The sequence below is a fragment of the Lacerta agilis genome, chromosome 10 (assembly GCF_009819535.1).
Source record: "Lacerta agilis isolate rLacAgi1 chromosome 10, rLacAgi1.pri, whole genome shotgun sequence".
NCBI classification, from domain to species: domain Eukaryota; kingdom Metazoa; phylum Chordata; class Lepidosauria; order Squamata; family Lacertidae; genus Lacerta; species Lacerta agilis.
Window position 1 is genome coordinate 43,459,595 of NC_046321.1, and position 23,758 is coordinate 43,483,352.

Genomic DNA, 23,758 nt, shown 5'->3' on the forward strand with positions numbered 1-23,758 from the left:
CTGGCCTGAGAATCGTTCGGCAAAGTTTTCATTGGATAACGTATATCGTCTGAGGCTGCTGTTCATAGTGCACATTGGGCACAGCTACATAAAGGAGGTCTCTAGCCTGTTCCCTATATTCCAAACCAGATATTAGAGTACAAACATGGCCTGTGTAGTCTGTCTGCAAGGCACAGTTTGTCCGAAAAGCCACCTGATCCCCCCCAAAATATTTGCTCTATTTGCATGTCACATTCAGCACTATGCATGCAACTGAAATCATGGATTTTCCCCCAGGTAGATGTAGCCTTAGAATGTTTTTGTAAGTGCCTTTAAGAGTACAACCCTATACTGAAGACATGCTGTTTATTGAAAGGCCGTAAGATTTAGCAGAAAATGTTTTGTGCCAGTGGAATGCAAGATGTATGGCTGCTATGGAAAATACGCCAGCAGAATACCTCAAATATGCCAGCTGTTCTGCCAGCAAATATCTGAGGGTGGAGCAGCTAAAGGGGGCGGAACCTTGGATGAGTGGCACATGCAAACATCATACTTTCCCTTTTCAATCATGGAATCATAGAACTGTAGAGTTGGAAGGGGCCACAAGGGTAATGCAGGATATTTTGCCCAATGTGGGGCTCGAACACACAATCCTGAGCTTAAGGGTTTCATGTTCTACCAGCTGAGATATCCCATAGCCCGTATTGACAGTACAACCTTAGACCAGTCTTGTAGCAAAGAATTCCCATCCTTCCTTTACATACTACTGTATGTAATATATAAAAGTTGTCCTTGCATCAGTGACTGCTCCTTGCACATCACCATAATGAAACACAGGATGTCATGTAACTCAACATGCAATCAAGGGCACCTACAGGCACCTGGAGTGCTTCCTATGGAACATACCCTCCTTCAGAGAGATGCAGCAGTTAAATCTACTCTTATGATTGCCAGCGTTGGCAGGTGATCAGAGTGTTAAATTTGGACTTTGCTTACATTGCAATTCTAAATGTGTGTACTTGTGAGCAATCCCACTGATTTCAGTGGAAGCTATTTCTAAAGTAATCATGTATCAGACAGCAACCTTAGCCATAACCTCAGGCAAGTCACCAGCCACCCGTCAGCCTCATTTCCCCATCTATTAAAGGGTTGCCGTGAGGTTAAAGGTAAAGGTAAAGGTAAAGGTACCCCTTACCGTTAGGTCCAGTCACGGATGACTCTGGTGTTGCGCACTCATCTCGCTCTATGGGCCGAGGGAGCCAGCGTTTGTCTACAGACAGCTTCCGGGTCATGTGGCCAGCATGACTAAGCCGCTTCTGGCAAAACCAGAGCAGCACATGGAAATGCCGTTTATCTTCCCGCCAGAGCAGTACCTATTTATCTACTTGCATTTGATGTGCTTTCGAACTGCTAGGTGGGCAGGAGCTGGGACTGAACAACGGGAGCTCACCCCATCGCGGGGATTCGAACTGCCGACCTTCTGATTGGCAAGCCCTAGGCTCAGCGCCACCCACGTCCCTGTGAGGTTAAGCAGTGTCCCTGTGCACACTGAGGACTTGCTGCTTGACTCAGATGCAGCACATCAACTGCTATGACGGTGCAGAGATAGTACATCACTGACACAAATGTCACAGGCAGAGACTTATGCAAAGAAAATGTTCAGGGCTGACGTGTAATGTTATTGCAGGATGAGTGAGGAGAGTCCAAAAAAAAAAAGGCACAGTGGAGCAATATGGTAACGCAAATCAGTTCTGGAGGTGTTCTGAAGGCAACGTCATCATTTTTGCGGGAAGGAGTTTGGGGAAAGAGGCAAGTCATTGTGCATCTCTTATTACAAAAGAAAGAATGGGTGTTTCCCCTGTTCTTCAGGCTGCTCACTCAGGAGATTGCCACCTTGCCTCTGGCTATCAGCACTTTCTCTCACAGCTTTGAAAGCTCAGCTAGGAAAGTATTCCGCCCAGCATTCTCACACTACTTAGCGCTGCCATGCATAATGCTGTGCTGTCTGCTTACGTGAATCCATTCAGCACCATAACTTCTTTTTCCGATCATACCATAAGCAAGGCCAGCCCAGGACATTTTGTGGCAGGATGGCTCCCCCCTCCATTCCATGTACATAAACTTGCAGCAGCTGAATCATCATGCTTCAGCACTGGAGATGAGGCAGAGCCCTCCACTGTTCCTGAGGACAACGTGATCGTTTAGGGCTGGGCTGGGGAACCTCAGTCCCTGGGCCTATCTATCTGGTCCCTGAAACTCCCTGCAGGCCACACCTCTTCTCCCTAAGCCACATCCATCAGTAGTTCTGTTTCATAACCAGACTACGGTACCTTTGCCTGGATGGAATGTGTTCTTGAGCTCTGATAATGGGCCTTGAATGTCCGGATGGAGAATGCAGTCGTACCTTGGAAGTTGAAGGGAACCCGTTCCGGAAGTCCATTCAACTTCCAAAATGTTCGAAAACCAAATTGTGGCTTCTGATTGGCTGCAGGAGCTTCACTCCTCTCTCCTGTATCTGCTGCCTGCCTCATTTTGCCATGAGAACACATCACAGAGGATTCCTCTCCCTGCTGTTAAATGTACAGCTTCACTCTTCCTGCTGTTTCCTTTGAATAACTTGATGCCTCATCAAATATCCATGAAATATTCCATAAGCAAATGGAACAAATGGAGCAGGGCCAGGAAATTCCTTCCTACCAGTGGCTTCTTTGTTGTTTCCACATACATACAATTCATATACCAGTACTTATTATTTTGGCAGGTGGATGCGTACACATTATTTTATAGAGGAAATATTTGGTATTGAGTGAACCACTCCCATGAGGTCTGGGGGCTTGCCTTGCAAAAACGATATTAATTAAAAACACAATGGAAATATTAATGGCTAAATATACAACATCTAACAAAATAGTAACCAGAAGAAATAAAGAATAACCAACATATAATAACATAACCAACATATAATAGGGAACAGAAGCCCCTGTGCATGTCAGTTTCCACATTCAGGAAATGAGGGCTGTTCTGCTATGGCTCAGTGTTCCTGCATTAGTCAGTAGCTTGTATTTGCAAAAGGTCACTTCTGTGATGCAGTGCTATCAATTATACAACAGCTGGCGAAAAGGCAAGATCTGTGCCTGTCATTTTGATGCTAAGAAATTTATCCATCATATATTTGCAGGAGGGCAAATGAATGAATAACGCATTACAAATTCTGCCACAGAAAAACGATGCCTAACATATTGGAATAATCCGTTTGATCAAAATATTGTGTTAGCAATGCACAATTTTTGAAGTATCAATTGCTTTGGAACATAAAAGGATGTGTCAGTCATTGGACTGGTGTGTGTCTCTGTGTGTTCTTGTGTAGCGTTTTGGATCTCTAAACGGATTGGCTTATTTCTTTGATATTTATGATCTGATATGACTAAGCATACAAGTATTAACATGTTGTTTTTGATTAAAAAGAAAAGATGTCTAGAAAAGAGGGGAAGCGCAAATGATACGAATTCCACGCAACAACGGGTAAGTGGGAGCTGACAGGTAAAAGTTTGCCGAGGAAACTGTATTTCTATACAGTTTCGACAAACTTTCTGTTTCCAACACACACACACACACACACACACACAGCCTTTAGGATGTTTCCATGTACTTCAAACAGCAGCCACTAACCTGGATACTGAGCTTTGACCCGCTTTTTGTTTGTTGTGTCTTTCTCCAAACGTTTCTTTGTAGCACCAGAACTCCTGATCAGTTTCATTTCCATTATATAATGAGGGTACCTCCATGTCAACATCTGTTGTCAGCCAAGCCTCCTTCATTTCAAGCTTTCTATTTATTGCCCTATCCTTACATCAGCTGAAATCTGAAACAGTTCTATGTGGGAGGTAACTCTTCTTCTCATTGCGGCGAATGCGTTTGGGTTTTTTCCTCTCCTTCTCGTCTCCTTCAAGACACAATATGCGGTCACCTGCAATACAGGCTTGCTCTGCCCCCCCCCCCTTCTTCCTCGGCGCAGTGCTTGAAGTTCATGTGATTGATATAACTGATTCCCAGATGAAATTCCTGCTAATTTTTATGCTTCATATTTACTGGGTTGTAATAGAAGTTAAGTAGAACTGAGCAGAACAGAGTGGTGGAAATTTAAGCCCAGAGCCAAAGTGATCCTATGAGTAGGGACAGGTGAGATATTTGATTCAATTCACATATAAAGGTGTGAACCTTCCTAATTTACACTTTCTGAAACAATATGAAAACCAAAACACAGCCATTCTTCCAAAATTTGCAAGGCAGTTTTGCGTACAAAAATGCATGTACTGGAGTAAAGTGTCCATAGAAATGCACGTATTCATAAAAATAGCATACAAAATGCATTATATTATATTAGGCAAGATTTCATTACACTGAAAGTTCATGTGTAAACAGTGTGGTTTACAGTTAAGATCAAAGGTGTCTTAAGTTTTCATGGCCCAATTTACACTTGGTGTTTGGGGGGACTGGGTGTGGCCAATAGTGGGTGTGGCCACCTCACTCTCTTTTACACACAACACACACACACACACACACACACACACACACACACACTCTTTTGCATGCACACATGAATGTGCACATACATGTAGGATGTGCACATACATGGGCATAAGGTCCTTCTCCTCAAATGATCCATGCAAATCAGCTGAGGGGGGTTATCACCCCCTCTCTGCTGATTTAATCTGATCACTAGCAGGGGGCAATTTGCCTCCCCATCGGGACACTGGGCTTAATCTATTCTGCCACTATGCCTATTTTATTTAATTTTATTTATTTTTTTCCCTTTTTGACCCTGCCACCAATATTGATGGGATCTTGAGAAGCAAAAAGAAAGAAAGAAAGAAAGAAAGAAAGAAAGAAAGAAAGAAAGAAAGAAAAGGCCAGTGAAGGGGAAATCAGACCACCCCACACAAACTAGAGAACAGCCACCTCTTACTAAGATTCAGATATTGTTGTTCTGATACTAGAAAGACTTATAGCAATGTGGTACTAGGGGTCATTCACAGGTCACTGTGCCCGGCATGGAATTGCGCCAGTAAGAAATAAATGGTTTTATTCCATGATTGAAAGTGAGGTCTGAGAACAGCTGTATTTGAGGCCCTTCCTTTGAAGTTGCCAGCTGATATTGCCTTGCTGTCCCAGTGCAATTCCATCATGCCAGGTAGCATTTGATGGAAACAAGCGGGTCGGTGCAAGCGAAGAGGTGAGGCAGAGGGGGATCATGGCTGATGCCGGCCCTGGTCCTCTGAGATGAGCCAAGGTTCTAGCGCCATAGGCTGTTCTCATGCCCTTCCCAAAGTTGCAAACACTCCGGATCTGTAATTCCTATCATTCAGGCACTGCAAAATTTCTAGACCTACAGCCAACACCTTAGTATAATAAGAAAGTTGTTGTGCATAATTCTCAGCTGACTATAAAAGGATGGCAGTGGTGATGGTGATACATACTATAATCTTGGATATCAGCAAGTCATCAGTACCGTACACAGCAGCGTACAGTGTGGATTGCTACTTTAGTCAAGTAAGAGATCAATACATGCTTGACATTGCTCAGGAACTCTAGAATAATGAGACACTGAGTCATGTCCTTCTCAGAAAGCTTTCTGAACAGAAGGATATTAGGCTGTCCTGACCTGTGTGGTAACTATGCTTCTATGCAATGAATCAATCAGATTGACAAAGAAAATGCACATAATCGTTATGAGTAGCATTAATGGCCTTGATTTGTTTTGCAGGGCTTGCTTTTCATTTCCCACTAAAAAAAGGCCAAATGTTAAAGATAAGGGGGTGGAATAGCAAGGGCAAGCCTTCCACCATTTGGACAGCACAGGATCATAGGAGCTGATGTACCGAATGAGACATATCTCACGTAGAGCAATACCCTGCTTCTGGCAGATGCTACCGCCCAAGGCTTCAAAAGGAGTTGCATAACTAGTTGGCAGGTGTGACACAACCTGCACCTGTGTGTAGCTTATCCCAGTTCCTAATCATCCTTGATAGATCCACGTCATGAATAGCTGACATTTTAACAAGAGATATTTGCATTCATGAAGATATGGTTACATATGTGTACCAAACCTGTTTGGGCCATGCGATGAGGTTGTATGGGATAGCACAATAAGAAAGTATATCCTACACAATAGCTTGGTTTGGTGTGGTGTGGTGTGGTGTGGTGTGTGTGGTGTGTGTGTGTTCTGCGCATGGGAGAAAGGGGGAAAGAGTTGCTCTGTGGCTTAATAATTTTAAGGTAATTCTACAAAAAAATGTAAGTGAAATTTAGTACATACATGCTCCAGGATTCTTAGATTCATAGAATAGCAGAGCTGGAAGGGACCCTGAGGATCATCTAGTCCAACCCTCTGCAATGCAGGAATATGCAGCTCTCGAACCTGCACCTTGGTGTTATCAGCACGATGCTCTAACCAACTGAGCTATCCATGGACTCAGCTAGATTGGTAAAGAAAAAGCGTTTTATACGCATTGTATATGCGATATAAGGGACGCGGGTGGTGCTGTGGTCTAAACCACAGAGCCTAGGGCTTGCCAATCGGAAGGTTGGTGGTTCGAATCCCCGCGATGGGGTGAGCTCCGGTTGCTCGGTCCCTGCTCCTGCCAACCTAGCAGTTTGAAAGCACGTCAAAGTGCAAGTAGATAAATAGGTACCACTCTGGTGGGAAAGTACCAGTTAACGGCGTTTCCGTGCGCTGCTCTGGTTCGCCAGAAGCAGTTTAGTCATTTTGGCCACATTACCCGGAAGCTGTACACCGGTTCCCTCGGCCAGTAAAGCGATATGAGCACCACAACCCTAGAGTCATCCGCGACTGAACCTAATGGTCAGGGGTCCCTTTACCTTTATCTTTATATGTGATATAACATTGTGCCACCAGTTGGCGATGTGGTGTCCCATTTTTCTCTACCTGCTTTCCCTGTTTAAATTTACAACACTTTGAAATGAAGCGCTTCTTTGATGTGTCTAGATCCAGCCAGGGGCTCGTTGAACATTGACAATGTGTTTGTCAGATATGTGATACTGTCATTAGATGCCTTGTTACTGAGCAGTTCCGTTCAGCTGGAACTTTGCATGCGCTCCAGAACTACCACTTTGGATTTGTTGTGAGCAATGATCCTGGTGCCGCTGCAAAGCAACAGAAGTAGCAGCGATGGTTTAAGCTAGATAGCCTTGTCTAGCCACTAGTCATAACACCGTACAACATGAATTTCATGCACAGCGAATGCCTATTCATTCCCAGGAACTGAGAAATGTGTAGTGAAAGTACGTACTTTTGTTTGGCTATTGATTAACTCTGGCAAGAACAAAGGTTTTGCTTCCAGCAAACATCTTCCACTAGGAATTACATAGTCTAAAATTTACATTTCCTGGAGTAGGGGGCAATCACTGCTTTTTTCCACATGGGATCTCATGGTCACTTGGACAGGTGCCTTGATTGGCTGGAGAACGCTTTGTGATTATCCAGCAACTCAGCAGCAGGAAATGTACATTGTTATGCCTGCTGGAAGCTGTGTCTATTGTTAATGCCCTTTCATTTAGCTTTGTACCTTACTTATGTTAGAGATAATGTCTTTCAGGAAGCTGTTTTCCTATGACTGGGCAACCAGAAACTATGTTCAGCATTTTGTGTGCATAGGGGACTATCCCGTACTTCTCTCTCCTTTAATCCTGTTCTACCCTGAGGATGTCTACAGGAACAGACCTCTCTCTCAAGTAAGCAAGACAGTATTGGTTTGGCCAACAAACATTAATAGCAAAACAGGGCGATGACCACTGTGGCATGCAACTGCTCCCAAATTAAAAGACCACTAAAGTTGTGCTTTTCAGGAATATATGTGTAGCATATGTTTGTGTGCATGCATAAATTAAAACCTGGACTAAATGATTCCCGGTCCACCGGGAATCTCCCAGTCTCTCCCACGCTTTCAGGCTGAGTACGAAGAGGCAAGGGCAAACCCAGCATCAGCATTGCTGTTCAGATTGGGAGGACAGCAGGGCCTGTACTTGCTTCTTTACCATTTCCATCTGCCATATGAGTGGGTGAGGGACGAGCCCATTTTTTTTATATACTTCGGGTGAGTTGCAAAAGCACTCCATGTGCAAATACAGCTTCACTAGGCTGGACAATAATAGCTATCTCGTGCATATATTCCAACATAGCATTTCCCCTCATTATCTCCTCCTTTCTCTGAAAAATTTCGGTTGTGTCTTTGAGCGCCAAAGACATTGAGTCACAGATTCATAAAATGTCAACAGAGATGGAAGGAGCTCCCGAATTATGTGAGATGGCTTGGCAAACACCTGCTCAGCCATCTCTGCCTGCAAAGACACTGCCTGGATGAAACTGTTTGGCAGTGCCAAAGTGATGTTGTTTATCGCAGGGCACAGATCGCTGGGCACAGCTTTACCAAATTGGAACACCTGCCTTTCTTGGCACTGCAAATGAAAAGCTGAGCAGCAATAAAATAAGAAGCACCTTGACTGCAAAGTGAAACTTGCTGATGATATGGAAGATGGCCCTTCTAGCAATGTGTACAGATTCCATATGGCAACTTTGCTAGATTCCTTCTTTCCAGGAATTGAGCTTTTGGCTCTTAAGAATTTATAAACTGATACAGAAGGACTGGTGGCAAACTATAAGCATGTGTCCTTGTTCTGCCAAGGGGCAGGGTTCTCCTTTTCTTGAATCTGGATCCAATAAAACACACAGATGGAAGAAGAACACAAAAAGTATGCTTTAATTTTCTAGATACAATCAGACAAACGTAGCGTACCTGACCAACGCCCAAACACAAATCTCCTCCTCTTCTGCCGCCCGGGGCTTCAAGAGAGCAGCGGGAGAGATCCCTCACACCAGAAACCCCACAGCACCCAAGACCTAGTCTGTGGCGAAGCCCCAATCTGTCCCCTCCATTCCCTTGCTTATATAGCTGACTTAAGTTTGATTGTTTTCACCTGGCTATCAGGCACCATTCCCGAATGGTCAGGGAATCAGGCACCTGAGTGTGGCTTGGCCAAGGTCACCGGCAGCTGAAGGTGTTCTCAACCAATTGCATCCTCCTCACAAGCAACTTTACTTTGCTAACTAGAGGAGGAAAAGGGAATAGGACATGTAACCTGACTCCTCGTGATTACAAAGATCTTCCGCGAGTTTCCACTACACTCCACCCCTTAACATATCCTATTTCCTTTTCATCCTCGGTGTCATTTGATTGAGTATAGCCCACATAGGTTGCACCTTTGCATACAGCTGCTTAATTTTAACAAACAAAAAACAAGTGAAGATGATGGAAATACATATAATCACCAAAACAATGATAACCGGATGCAAGGCCAGGTTCAAAATATTGGTCATGGTGGGACTCCATCCGGAGAATATGTCCCACCAATGATGCACAGTGAGATCCCCAACATCTCGCATCACTCGCACTAACTCTGCTCCCTCATGTTTAATTTTTAACATCATTCCTTTAATCAAATTTACAAAGAAAAAACTATACTCATGACTATCTATATGGTCCCCCCTCAATCTGTCCTCTGGAATCTTTATCTCGCCAACTCCCCTGCGTTATCCGTTGTATTCCATGTGATGGACCATGACAGCGTAAAATTATCATATGTCCATGGGATGGAGAAGTACAGTCGTTTGCTAGACATCATCCATGTCCCCTGTCCAGTCACATTCATACATCTGCCATGGATGCCGGGGAGCCATCGCCTTTGAGACAGAGCTGGTTGTTCACACAGCAGCAGCGTAGTCGTGTTCAACTCAGGAGGATTCGATTGATCATAGATGTGCGCACAGAGGCAGACTATTACCCACCACCACCAATTCATGGTGTCCTAGAAGCATATAATAAGAAAATTATTATGGCGTATTACAAAGAAATAGGAGAGTCATTATTCTCGCCGCTTCAGCTTGGCTGCATCTAAACATATGGGTGCAGTAGCATTTGCCAAAAGCACCCAGTAGGTGGCCCCAGGTCCCTTACTAACAATCTCTCCAGGTCTGTTTGGCTGATCGGGGTATACCACCCATACCTTCTGTCCAGAGGTGAGAGTGGTATCTGTAGATCCAAACTCTCCTCTCCTCCTGACAGTAGATGGAGGTGGACCTGGTGCTTCCTGAATATCGGGTACACTGATACGCTCGCAAATGAGTTGCGCTATTCGTTGTCCTGTTAGCAGAGATGCATCTTGAGTGCTGACATTATGGAGGAGCACCTTTATTTCTCCTTGGTAGTCGGCGTCCACCACCCCTCCTAAAACCTGCAAGCCTTTTAAAGCTAGGCTGGATCGAGGTGCGATGCGCCCATAGGTTCCATGGGGAACGGTGACCCCAATCCCCAAGGGTACTAGTACCTGCCCTCCGGCTGGTACCACCACATCCTTAGGGGTTATGAGGTCAGCCCCAGCACTATCGGGCGTCGCTCGGAGGGGTGGCTGGCCATAAGGTTGGAGTTTCCAAACCTTTAGGTACTCCACTGGTGCTGGCGCTGGCAAACTTATCATTCGTTGCAATGGTGTTTGGCCAGCGCATATTGGACGGCTATTTAGTTCAAATTCCGCCTGATCTAGAACTTTACCCCACCCCTTCAGGGTATGGGTGGGGGTCAACTGTTTAAGCTTTTGCTTTAGTAACCCATTTAGCCGTTCTACCAACCCAGAAGCCTGTGGGTGGTGAGGAATATGATATATCCACTGGATATTCCATTCATTTGCCCAATCTTTTACCTCCCCCCCTGCAAAATGACTCCCATTGTCACTCTGTACCTGAAGGGGCGCTCCATACCTCCGTATTAACATCTCCAACCCCTTTATGGTGTTCTGCTGGTTCGCTCGTGCGCAGGGGTAAGTCAAAAGATACCCTGAAAAGGTGTCTACCATGGTTAATGCATACTGCCAACGTCCACATTTGGGTAAGGGTCCTATATAATCAATCTGCCATATTTGCCCAGGACCACTTCCCCGATGTAATTTTCCCATGGGTGTCTTAGACAGAGGCATCTGTCTCACCTGGGAGCACACTTGACAATTAGCAACCACTGTGGCAGCGGCACTCACTGAACATGGAATGCCTCTCTTGATGGCCCATTCTTTGGTGGCTTTGGCCCCCAGATGCCCTGCCTTGACATGCGCCCAGCGTGCTAATACCAATAACTCCTCTTCTTCGTCTTCTGGAGTAGCTGTCCGTACTCTTGCTAACCGATCAGCAGCCTGATTGTACAGGGCAACAGGTGTCCCTGTTGTATGTCCATCTACATGTCCAATGTGCATTTGTACTTTTGAGAGCATTTGATCCAGTTTTATCCAGAGGTCCTGCCCCCACAATGGTCGGTTGTGGATGCAAAAGCCATCCTGTTTCCACCTTGGAAACCATACAGTCAGCCCTTTAAACACAGCCCAAGAATCAGTATAGATATATACAACATCCCCTCCTTGCTCAATTGCATGTTCCATGACCATTAATACAGCCATTAACTCAGCATATTGGCTGGACTTCCCTTTTCCTCCTCTGGTCAGAGTAATTTGTTTTCGAGGATTTAAAGCGGCGGCACGCCAGACTCGCTCATTTCCCTGGTAACGGGCGGAGCCATCGGTGAACCAGACTTCGTCATGAGTAACCTGCTCATATGGGGGAGCTTCCTGTGCTGGGGAATCTTTAAGTTCTAAGCTAGGAATTTCTTGGATTTCTTCCCCTGTAGGAGTCACAGCCAACACTTGCTCCTGCAGTGCGCTCACCCCATGAGAACCAGGTCTAGCTCTTTCTGCAATATACCACTTCCACTTTATAAGGGAAGATTGTTGAGCTCTCCCTACCCTGGGACTGGTAGAATTATCATTCACCCAAGCCATGATAGGAATGGCTGGTCGTAATACAACAGGGTCGGATCCAGTTAGCCTAGCAGTTTCAACCAAGGCCCAATAGCATGCTAAAAGCTGCTTTTCAAAAGGGGTGTACTGAACCGTGGGCAATTTACGAGACCAAAATCCTAGGGGGACGCGCTTCCCCTGCAGGCTTTTCTGCCACAAGCTCCAGACTGCAACTTCCTTGTGAACCCCTGCTTCCAATAATTCCAAAAACATCTGCTTCCTCGTCACCTTAGGGGTGGAGGATGTTTTATCTGTCCTGGTGAAGGACTTCTTATCAGTCCCTGATTTTCCCTTCTCCTGTGCTATTCGGGCGCGGGGTTTAGCGACATTTTCTCTCTCTGCCTCCCCTAATTGTCCTATCAAGAGAGCAACTTCACCAACAGGTCTCCCTTGGGCGGGGCCCAGCAGCGCTAACAATGGGCCACGCATATGTGAAGGTGCGCCCTTTAACAGCCGCGCCCTCATGCCGGCAGTGAGACGCTGACTCTCTGGTCCCTGGAACCCTTGCTGATAGATCCCAGCCTGCAAAGCCATGCCACGCAGCTGTTCTATGGCTTCCTCAATGGTTTGCCAGGGGCCTGGCTGTTCTTCCCAATCCATTGGGGCGGGGTATCTGGCGTATACAGCCTCTACACACCACTGAAATAGGGAACCTGTTGCACCCAAATTAGGCATGCGCAAAAACTGATTAACCAATGTATCACGGGATAGGGTTCCCAATTTTACCAACTCCTCCCCCGTCAAGTAAAGACTGGTAGTTCCCTGGTCCCACAACCTAACCAGCCATTGGCTCAACCCCTCCCCGGGTTTTTGCCTGTTTGTCTTTGCCATTTCCGCCAACTCCTGCTGAGTGTAATCCCGTACTATCCGGGTGGCCTGGGCCGCCTGTGGGTTACCTGGCGGTCCCTTACTCTTGTTGGTCACTAGAGGACGTGCCTCAGCAACCCATTCCTCTTCATTCCCCTCATCTTCTCCCTCTGTCCATTCTGACTCCTCATCACTAGAATCCCAAATGTCCCCACTCCATGTCTTGGGGTCCCATTCCCGGGAAGCAATGAGGGCTCTAACCTTCCGAGGGTTAGGGATACACTTCTTTCTTACCCGCTTTGGGTGTTTCATTTTAGCGAAGCGAATAGCCATAGTGGCAGCCCGCTCCTTAGCCAGTTCTTCCCTCCCCCGAGCGCTTTCTAGCACCTCCTTAAGAATTGCCTGCTGGTCCTTTAAAGCAGCGATGTCCTCTAATTGCTGCTGTACCTTCCTCTGAGAGGCTTCTAATTGCTCCCAAACACTCCGGAGCGCAGTGAGTAGGACCCATCCAAGCCCCCCCACTGTCTTCTGCCCCGCACCTTTCTCTATCCCCATTAGCTGCAAACACTTAGACACAGCCATAGGGGTAGCACCTCCAAACCCAGCCATCTCAGCATCCCATGACACTGGTGGGGTCAACTGGTTCAAAATTTGAGCCACTGGTGCCCAAGCACTAGTGCTGGGCCAACCAGGGATGTGGCTCTGGCCATCCTCCTGCCTAGGGCTTTTCTTCTTCCACCAGGGCATTGTCTCCAGATCCTGCTCACAGCGCCAAATGTTCTGCCAAGGGGCAGGGTTCTCCTTTTCTTGAATCTGGATCCAATAAAACACACAGATGGAAGAAGAACACAAAAAGTATGCTTTAATTTTCTAGATACAATCAGACAAACGTAGCGTACCTGACCAACGCCCAAACACAAATCTCCTCCTCTTCTGCCGCCCGGGGCTTCAAGAGAGCAGCGGGAGAGATCCCTCACACCAGAAACCCCACAGCACCCAAGACCTAGTCTGTGGCGAAGCCCCAATCTGTCCCCTCCATTCCCTTGCTTATATAGCTGACTTAAGTTTGATTGTTTTCACCTGGCTATCAGGCACCATTCCCGAATGGTCAGGGAATCAGGCACCTGAGTGTGGCTTGGCCAAGGTCACCGGCAGCTGAAGGTGTTCTCAACCAATTGCATCCTCCTCACAAGCAACTTTACTTTGCTAACTAGAGGAGGAAAAGGGAATAGGACATGTAACCTGACTCCTCGTGATTACAAAGATCTTCCGCGAGTTTCCACTACAGTCCTCCCCCCCCCCATTTTTTTTGCCTCTGCACTCCATCAGAGACAGATGATTAGTAGAATCAAAGGAGATATTTGTCAGTTACAAATCTTGGTACTCAGCATTACCTCTAGGTCATGTTACTGATAAGAAAGGACTGAAGCATTGTGGGTTTCATGATTTAAATCAGCTCTGGCCTTGCTCTTCCTACCACCACTCTCCCCCCCCTTCCTATCAGAGGCTCTTTACAGTAACAGCTGCATGACAGACAGAAATTCAATAGTTGCAGCATTTCCCAGTAAGTATATGCAGCATTAGAGAATACTACACTGGCTAAATGTCTGCCTGCCAAACAGTAGTTAATGTGATTGTCACAGAGCCTCTGACAGGGGAAAGAAGAAGAAGTCCCAAAAGCAGCAGTACCATGAGGCCAAGTCACCAAGTTGCTTTTGAGCTACACAGGACTCTTCCTCGGGCTAGAAAACAAAAATATGGTGCAAGTAACATTGCTGTTGATAAAGGACGTGGCAGAAGCCCCACCTACAATACATGAATATCTTGAGATGGGGGTAGCCATAGTTAAGAACCACACCCTTTCTTTGGATATCAATGGCCACTAGCTATGATGGCTATACGCTACTTCCATTCTGAATACCAGTTGCTAGAAACCGCTGGAAAAGAGAATGCTGCTTAGCTCGGGTCCTGCTTGTGGTCTTCTCATGAGCATCCTGTTGGCCCCTGTGAGAGCCAGATGTTGAACTAGATTGGCAACTGGTCCAACGTTGCAGGGCTATTCCAACGTTCTTACGTCAACACCATTTAATCCGGTGTGTAGGCTAAAGGAAGAATGGGAAACCAGGTGTTGTTAGACCAAAGCTTCCATCAGCCCCAGCCAGCAGACCCAAAGGTAAGTGGTGATGAAAGTTGTAATCCGGCAACATCTGGAAGGCTGCACATTGGGTACCCCCTCGGCTAAAGACACTATGGTAGGGATGGGTGGCTCTCCAGGCTTGCCTAAACTCCATCTTTCATCAGCCCTACCCAGCAGGGCCAATAGTCAGGAATTATGGAAGTTGTATTCTAGCAACATCTGGAAAGCGGCCGATTCCCCATCCCTGCACAACAGGCTATCTCAGGAACCCTGTTGTACAGTGGCTATCTTAGGCACCTTTGTAGGGATAGTGAGAATAACCTGACTCCTCCATTTGACTTCTTTACCATTTCCACAGCTCAGACCAGGGCACATTCCCTTCTCTCAAACTGATGCCCATTTAATAGGTACATTATCATTTTCTCTATGTTGCACATCAGTTCTGGGTAGATATTTAATTTGTACCTGATATACATTTGCAAAAAGAGTGAGAGGGCTCTCTTGATTCTTACCATCAAATCCCCAAGGTGTTTCTGTGGTCTTAGTAAAGGGAAATGCCTGTTATGGGACATTAATTTTCTGGTTTGATGTCTCTATTGATACAAGTGACTACTTCACAAACATATGTTTTCCCATTCCGTTTTCCACTGACCTACAGGCTATGCAGAGAGAGGGGAAGTAGGGAGACATTTAGTAAGACGTTTGTGTGTTTTGTTAAATTACCCAAAGGAAACACCAATAAGGTCACAAAGTGCCTACAGTAAAACTGTTCCACTCATCTAAGCGATTTATAAATTAAACATCAAATATGGCAAATGGGACATGGGGAATAGGTTCACTTTGATCCTTATAAGGATGAGTAGCTCTGGCACGATGATTGCAAAAGAAATCAGAGATGCCGTTTCAATGGGATTTATAGCAATCTGTGCGCAGGACTGCGGAGAAATTTAGCAGCCTGCCCAGCCTGCCCTTCCTTATTGTTCATTTGCTCAGCATTTTCTATTGATTTCACAAAGCTTACTTCAACAGGATTCCTTTGTAAAGGGGAACTTCATGCCAAAGCTTCTCTCTAAAGTTAGGTGAACATAGCAGGCAAAAATGCAACAGTGTTTTTTTTTGGGGGGGGGGGAACATGATTTATTGTGGCACAAACTCCTGTAACTCTCTTTCCCCCCCGGTAATGAAGCTGTGTTGGGGCATCACACCTTGACTTTAGTTTTATGTAAGCAAACTAAGGGAGGATATATCAAACATTTGGGCCCCCTTATCAAAAGGTAAGCCCTCCCCTAAACTGAAATCACTGCAGCTTTCACGCTTATTACACAGATTCTCTAACCCACCCCACCATGCAAACGCCTTCATCGAGATGAAGTTGCAGCGAGATGGGGGTTAGCAGCGGTGTAGCTAGCCACTCAGTTGCCGGGTGTGGTGCGCGCATCCTGCATCTTGGGGGTGGGGCGAGCCACCCATGGGGGCAGGGCACGCTGCATGGAGCCTCTCCATTGCCTCCTCCTCAGCTGTAGGGCGGCTGAGGGAGAGGCGGAGGGCAGACGCAAGTCCCACACTGCCGTTTCAGGCAGCGCCGAGCCTGCAGGTGCCCAAGTCACCATGTCACTCCCAGGAGAGAGAGGTGGCTTGGGCATGCTGCAGGCCCCACAGTAAGTGCCGGCCCCCGCAGTGTGGCACCCAGTGCCAGCCGCATTTCGTTATGTTTGTTGACTGAACTAAAAAGTTTCGTGAGCCCAATTTTTAAAATCATTTTTTTAAACTCACATTTTTGTCATTTTGTCACCCCCCTCAGCGATGACACCAGCGGAGGACCGCACCCCTGCACCTCCCTTCTCCGCCACTGGGGGTTAGGCGACAGGGAAAGATGGGTCCTGTTTCTGTTTCCATTGGGATTCTCTGACATTCCTACCTGTAGCCTAGCAGTACCTGTGAGTGATGTCAGTTCTAAGTGCAGGGTCAAGGAGCATAGCTGTCAACTTTCCCCTTTTTTACAGGAAATTCTCTTATTCCAGTGCCATATCCCATTGCAAAAAAAAGGGAAAGTTGACAGCTCTGTCGAGGAGTAGATGGGCAGCCTTGCAATGCCCAATACCCACAGGAAGTGTTGTGGGGAAAACAGTAGTCCAACTGCACCCTTCCTTGTTCTCATTTTGTGCAAGCACATTGAAAATGAAAAGGTTCTCCAGGAGGTCTCCAAATTCCAGACTAATAATCAGGCTTTGATTTTTTGGTTTTGTTTTTTTAAAAATAAAATAAAAGCCACTACCACCTCCTCTTTGCACCTACTTAGCAGCACTTTTAATTAATTGTGCTCATATTCAGGAGGGAGCCTCTGAAAACTACACCAACTCTTGAGGAATTATAACAGGAAGTTCTATTCTGAGGTTCTACTGTAAAACCCTGCTTGGCTGAGCCATACACCAGGCAGATTTAGGTTCCTTAATCACACTTGCAAGCTCTCGTCTCCCAGCAGGCGTTTTTCTGTCCTCTTTGTTCAATGAGACATTGGCATGTTCACACAGAGGCATGTGGAGTTCCTATATAAAGGAATAAAAGCTTTAAACTCAAATGTCGGTAGGGAATAATTCATTTAATTATAGTTTATGCAGCATTGCAACAACATTTAGGAACAAGTTGTTTTCAATTTTCCAGTGACTATATAATACCATAGCTTGCTAGAAGCCCAAAAATATTCAGTTGCCACTATGACTGGCAGCCGACGAGGGGTCTGGCAAAGCCTAAACACACACCAGCCCTGGGGCAGTCTGTGGTTGCCACAAGAGCTCCCTTTTGTTGGGTTCGTGAGGCAAACCTGGGAAGCACTGAACAGAAACAAGGGGAGGTTTTGTAATGCAAACAGAATTATGCAGCTCTTATATTCTCAAGTTAATAACAGACAGATATAATTAACAGTTCTGTACTCATACTCACAATTATTACTATGAATCAGATTTCCCAGCCAAAGAAATTGGGGAGAAAATTACAATTCTTCTGCCTTGGTTGTGAGTACGTATAACAGAAAGCTGTTAGGTTGTAACCATATTCTGTTAAGTGAGCTGGACTATGAATGGTAGAGATAGGGACAGTGTACTCCAGCTCCCGCTCCCATTAGCCCCAACCTGCATGGCCAATGTTGAAGGATGATGGGACTTGTAGTCTCACCAGCTGGCGATCACAGGTTCCCCGTTCTTGCTCTTGAGTATCAGTCTGAATCCTTGAGAAGGTCTAAGAGCATTTTTCTCTTGTAAAAAAAATATTGGCTACTTTAGGAGCTCTGTTTTCAAAAGTAAGACTATTTACTTATTAATTTCAATGAATCTACTCTGAGTAGCACTAGCATGGGATACAGCCCATTAACTGAGGTGAGCAGCCCTTGAAATATTTTATTTCTTTCTATCTACTAATATGTAACTGAGAAATATCACAGAAAATACACAAAATCAGAGTGATTAACTACTGCTAAACATTCCTGATTTGTACAGTGGTACCTTGGTTCTCAAATGCCTTGGTATTCAAACAACTTGGAACCCAAACACTGCAAACCCGGAAGTAAGTGTTCCAGTTTGCGGACTTTTTTCGGAAGTCGAACGTGCTCCGTTTTTAGTGCCACACTTCCGTTTTGAGTGTTATGCTGAGGTCTGTCTGTTTTTGCTACTTATTTTGCATTTTGTTTTTGCGGCTCTTTGGTTTTTGTTTTTGTGACTGTGTGGAACCCAGTTCAGCTACTGATTGATTGACTGATTGACTGCAGCACGTTGTTTATTGCTTTCATTTTATGGATCAATGGTCATGTTAGATAGTAAAATTCATATTAAATTGCTCTTTTAGGGGTTGTTTTTAAAAGTCTGGAACAGATTGGTCCATTTTGCATTACTTTCTATGGGAAAGCGCGCCTTGGTTTTAGAACGATTTGGTTTTGGAACGGACTTCTGGAACGGATTAAGTTTGAGAACCAAGGTACAACTGTATTGTCCTGAAATTCTGCTTTGTTTTGAATTTACGGCTTGATTTTAAGTTTCATTTTGTCCCTAACAACCCTTAGTCATCTAGCTGGCCATTGTAAGAACAGGATGCCAATCTAGAAGGATTTGGCTGATCTAGAAGTGTTCTTCTTATGTTCTTAAATACTACACATCCTATTATTCTAGAGATTAGTGTTTCATTTGTCTGGTATAAGCAACAATGTGTGTGTGAGAGAGAGGGGGGGTGGGGGGGAGAGAGCACATAAAAATTGGGATGAACAGGATTACAGATTATTCTAGTCAATATAATCAGAGATACATGGTTAGTAAAGTGCCGCAATTTTTAAATCTTTATTTAGATAAAGATGGTATTAACAATATAATCTTTACAATATATGGCACATTATTGATACTACATATTTAGTTTATAACTACTATTTTTAGGTCTAAAGAATTCAAGGTTATTTGAACAGTAATAAGCAGTGCAGTTTTGCACATGAGTTTATTGTATGTTAAATGCTCCCAGTTATGTATACAATTACACATTTGAAGCTGTGTTTTGCTGGCGTTCTCTTGTCTTTTTATAGTCTTGGCTGAGTTATATTTAACAAATAATGTATCCCAAACAATGCAGTCCACATGGATCAGAACAATAGTGTACACTTTCAGTTTACTAAATTCTCCAGAGCACAGTACACATTGAACTGCAAAATAAATAATTTTGAGCTAAAGTCTCTGATACATGGGAAATAAAGCATTGGCTCGAAGAAGCTTATTTCTGCCTGGCTCAAACTACTCTCATTGTGACCTAGTTGTATGAACTGTTTCTCATGAGCACAGAATGCAACTTAGAACACCCCATCAACTCAACCCACTTTTGACAGATTTATGAGGGGAATTGTGTGTCCATGAGGAACATGTCAGCCAATTAGTTCACCATGAACATAGTTCTATTGGGCTGCATCTTTTTCCTCCCTCCGATCCTCACATAGCAGTATTGTAGTTGGCCTGAGCAGCCTTATATTGAGAATACTTTCCTCAGAAGAAAGTGAATTTCCTCAAGTATGTGTGCATACAATTGCTCTTTCCAAGAAAAGATTGCTAGGATTGAGCTGTTCAGAATCAGCACCAAACTAGTTGTTTTGTTACACAGGGGGGAAAAACATGTGAATAGCCTAACTTTTTTCTGTTAGAAGTACAGCACAATAAGCCGTTCAGTGTGTGAGTTCAGGGGTTAATCCTGATATTGGTCTGGATGACAGCAGACTCTGTCAGGATGTTCGAGTCAGCTGGACATTAGCAGTCAGTGAGGAAGACAGCTGAGAGTTGACACTTGAAGGAGCTGGACAGAAATGTAGCTCTGAATGAGTTTTTCCCCTGTGGAGGTCTGAACCCTATAAATAACCCTGTTTATTTCTCCTCATATTATATACTGTTTTCTTCAGTTTATCCTCAGTGAAATAATATCACTTCCTTTTCTCTCTGGTTTCCGTCTGCTTTATTCCAGTCACTCTGCTAACATTTTCCCCATGGAAAGAAGTAAGGGGAGGCTGCCAGTATGAGTAGAGGGTGAGGAATCTGCTTAATGTTTTCCCCTTCCATAATTCGTCTGCACTAAATCACTTCCCAAAAGCTGTCTCTCTGATAAAAGGGATCCTTCTGCTGGGAAAACAGCTGGGGTGGAATTTTCAGCGGACCAATGGTAGGAAGGGAAAGGATTAAGAAACCTCACTATCCTTCTTAACTTGATCACAGCCTCCAATGCTGCTTTTCACTTTAAAAAACAACAACAGGCAAGAGTTAATCTCCTGGGCAATGCCTAGTTTGGCCTTTTTACTGAAAACAACTCAATGTCTACTAGACACATTACCATGAAGCTGTGGCTTAACAGGAAGGAGAGGCATTGCTGAGGTCATCACAGTGCAAACTATAGGAGCTAACTTTTTGGGGTAGGAGCCAACTCCTAGGGGACGAGGTCCCTTTGCGCCCCCCACCAATAAAACATTTGAGGGCTCCCTCAAAGGATCAAATTGTGTATATGAGACATGTCATGTGATTGATTATGTGGGGCGGGGCATACTATTTATATTTATATTTATATTTATATTTATATTTATATTTATATTTATATTTATATTTTATTCAAGTTGGCAGTTCTGGTGCAAACCCACTGCTGGGAGCACGGGATTGGCTCTGTTGGTACATTTGCACCATGCAGGCCTCAACGCCATCTCCCTCCCAATAAACCACAGTAATGTGATGGGAGTTCAGCGCTCTGCCGATCGCTGCTGTTGCTGCTGCTGTGAAGACATGTGCTTAAAACATTGAGGTTTTAAAGGGTAGCAAAGTTCATATCAATATGAGTAATTCAGCAGCTTTCCTCTAGCCAGCCTTTCTTAGCCTGTGGGGTCTACGTTGGTCACTTTCTTCAGCCATCATACCTCAGGGTTCCCTGTATCTTTGTTCCTGTTTTCCTTGGACCTTTTCCCCACTCAGCTTTCCAGCCCTTTAGCCGTCCCTGCATGTACCATTTTTCCTGGTTCTAGGCCACGTGCGAGATGGTTTCTCCTCCAACTAAAATATCTCCCCTCACATAATTTCATCACTGTGTTCCAGAACTTTCCATGATGCTATAAAGCAGGGGTCCCCAAACTAAGGTCCATGGGCTGGATACAGCCCGAGGGACTCAATTATCCGGCCCACGGCGACCCCCACCACCCGCTGCCGCTGCCTACTCTTATCGGCGTGGCTGCCCACTTCCGGGTCAGTGGAGCACCAGAAATAGCTTGTGCGCATGCACAAGCATAATCTCCGGTGCACTTCTGGGTCAGAGGAGGCCCATGCACATGTGCACAAACTATTTCTGGTGCTCCGCCGACCTCGAAGTGTGCCAGAAATAGCGTGTGCGCACATGTATGGGTGCGCGCTCCCCCGCCCTCCGGCCCGCTGCACAATCGGCGCTGGAGGAACCGGCCCGAGGCCTGGTAAGTTTGCCAACCCCTGCTATAAAGGCTCAGCTAATAGCTGAAGGGACATCACCAGCACCAGCACTATGCCAAACACACACACACACACAAACCCTTCACAATGTTCAGTGAAGGAGATGAGTCAATTTAATTTATTCCGTTTTGCCGAGTATGAAACCAGTTCTGGCGACAACCCTTAGCAAATAAAATGCCTATTTTACAGCAGTGCCAGTACAATTCCACAGGTGTTGACAACAGCGGAAGAAATCTCCTCATATGGCATGTCAAGGTGCTTTCTAAAATTGTTAATTCACCACATAATGAATACTTAAACCATTTCTTCATAATAGCGTAATTAGAACCTGTTCTGCAAAGCAGGTCCCAAAGGTGAAACAGAAAGCCTGCTAGACCAGTTGAGTGAATCACTAGTTAATTATGCCTGTGACAAAGTTCTAGTGTGAAGGAACCTTCCTCTTATGAAGAACAAAATGCTTACAAAGGAAATTATTGGGCATTTTAAAAAAATTCTGTTAAATCTTTATATACATTCAGAAAGGCATATAAACCTGAGAGTTGTCAAGTTTTGATCAAACCATTTTTCAGATTCTTTTGCTACTGAATCCAGCCTCAAAGTCAGAGAAATGTGTAATTTACAATGTGCAAATATCTCAAATGAATGGACACAAGCAATGTAAAATAGTGATGCATTTCTCCGTCAGAATGGTTGGCCTAGAGGGGGCATGCCAAGAATGTATCCTAATTTTGAAAATATATGAATAAGAATTTATGCATCTACAAATGAAAAATTCATCATAGTGTGTGACCTTTCTTAGCTCCCACACATATAGCCAGAAATGCAGGGCTGTTCCAATACACAGCACATTTTAGGTGGTTTCAATACAAGCTGGTGTTTAAAAAAATATATGTCGTGGAATTTTCCACTTTAGGATGGGTTGAATGCTTAGAGTTTTCAGTTACCTTTGACAAGAAATGTTGCCGTTCATGTAAATTGCTGAGCCCATAGGAAGCTGCTTTATATACACCAGGTCAAAAACAACCAAGAGTCTTGTGGTACATTTGCCACCCAATGCTGTCTATTCTCATCATATACAAATGACATTTTAAAAAATTTGAGACACCAGGACTGGGGGGGGGGGGGCAGAGGTTGAACCTCGGACATCCTGCATGCAATATATGTGTGCTACCACTGAGCTGGAGCTGAGACTCTCTCCAGTGCCATGGGCTTGATGTAAAATGAGTTCCATAACAATATTATTAATTAATTAATTGAGTTAATATTCTGCCCTATACCCGGAGGTCTCAGAGCGGTTCACAGAAAAGATCACAACATATATAATCAGAATAAAAACAACAACAAAATAACACACACACCCAGAAAAGAGCCACATTTTAAAAGGGTATAGGATGTCAAACAGATCAACCAAAGACCTGGTTAAAAAGAAACACTTTTGCCTGGCACCTAAAGGTGTGTAATGAAGGCACCAGGCGGACTTCCCTGGGGAGAGCATTCCACAGATGGGGAGCCACTGCAGAGAAGACCTGTTCTCATGTTGCCACCCTCCGGACCTCTCAAGGAGGAGGCACACGAAAAAGGGCCTCAGAAAATGATTTCAGGGTCCGGGTAGGTTCATATGGAAAGAGGCAGTCCTTGAGGTATTGCGGTCCTCATAACAATAGTTATCCGGTAACCATACAGTGGTTTGCTAGCTGCTTACAGGTCTCGTTTTGTGCAAGAACTAAATCATCACGTGGGTAAGTTCCAGGTTCCAGCTCTTCATCTTCAGCAATAAATTTTTCATTAAAGACAAGCCATAATAACCAGAGGCATACTAGAAAATGAAGTGAGACCTATGTCTCTGGATTATCTGCGTGAAAATCTAATGAAGAACCAAAGCATACAGCCTTTCAAACAAGGATAGGAAACCTGTGACCCTCTATATATTGTTGGACTCTTCTCTTTGTCA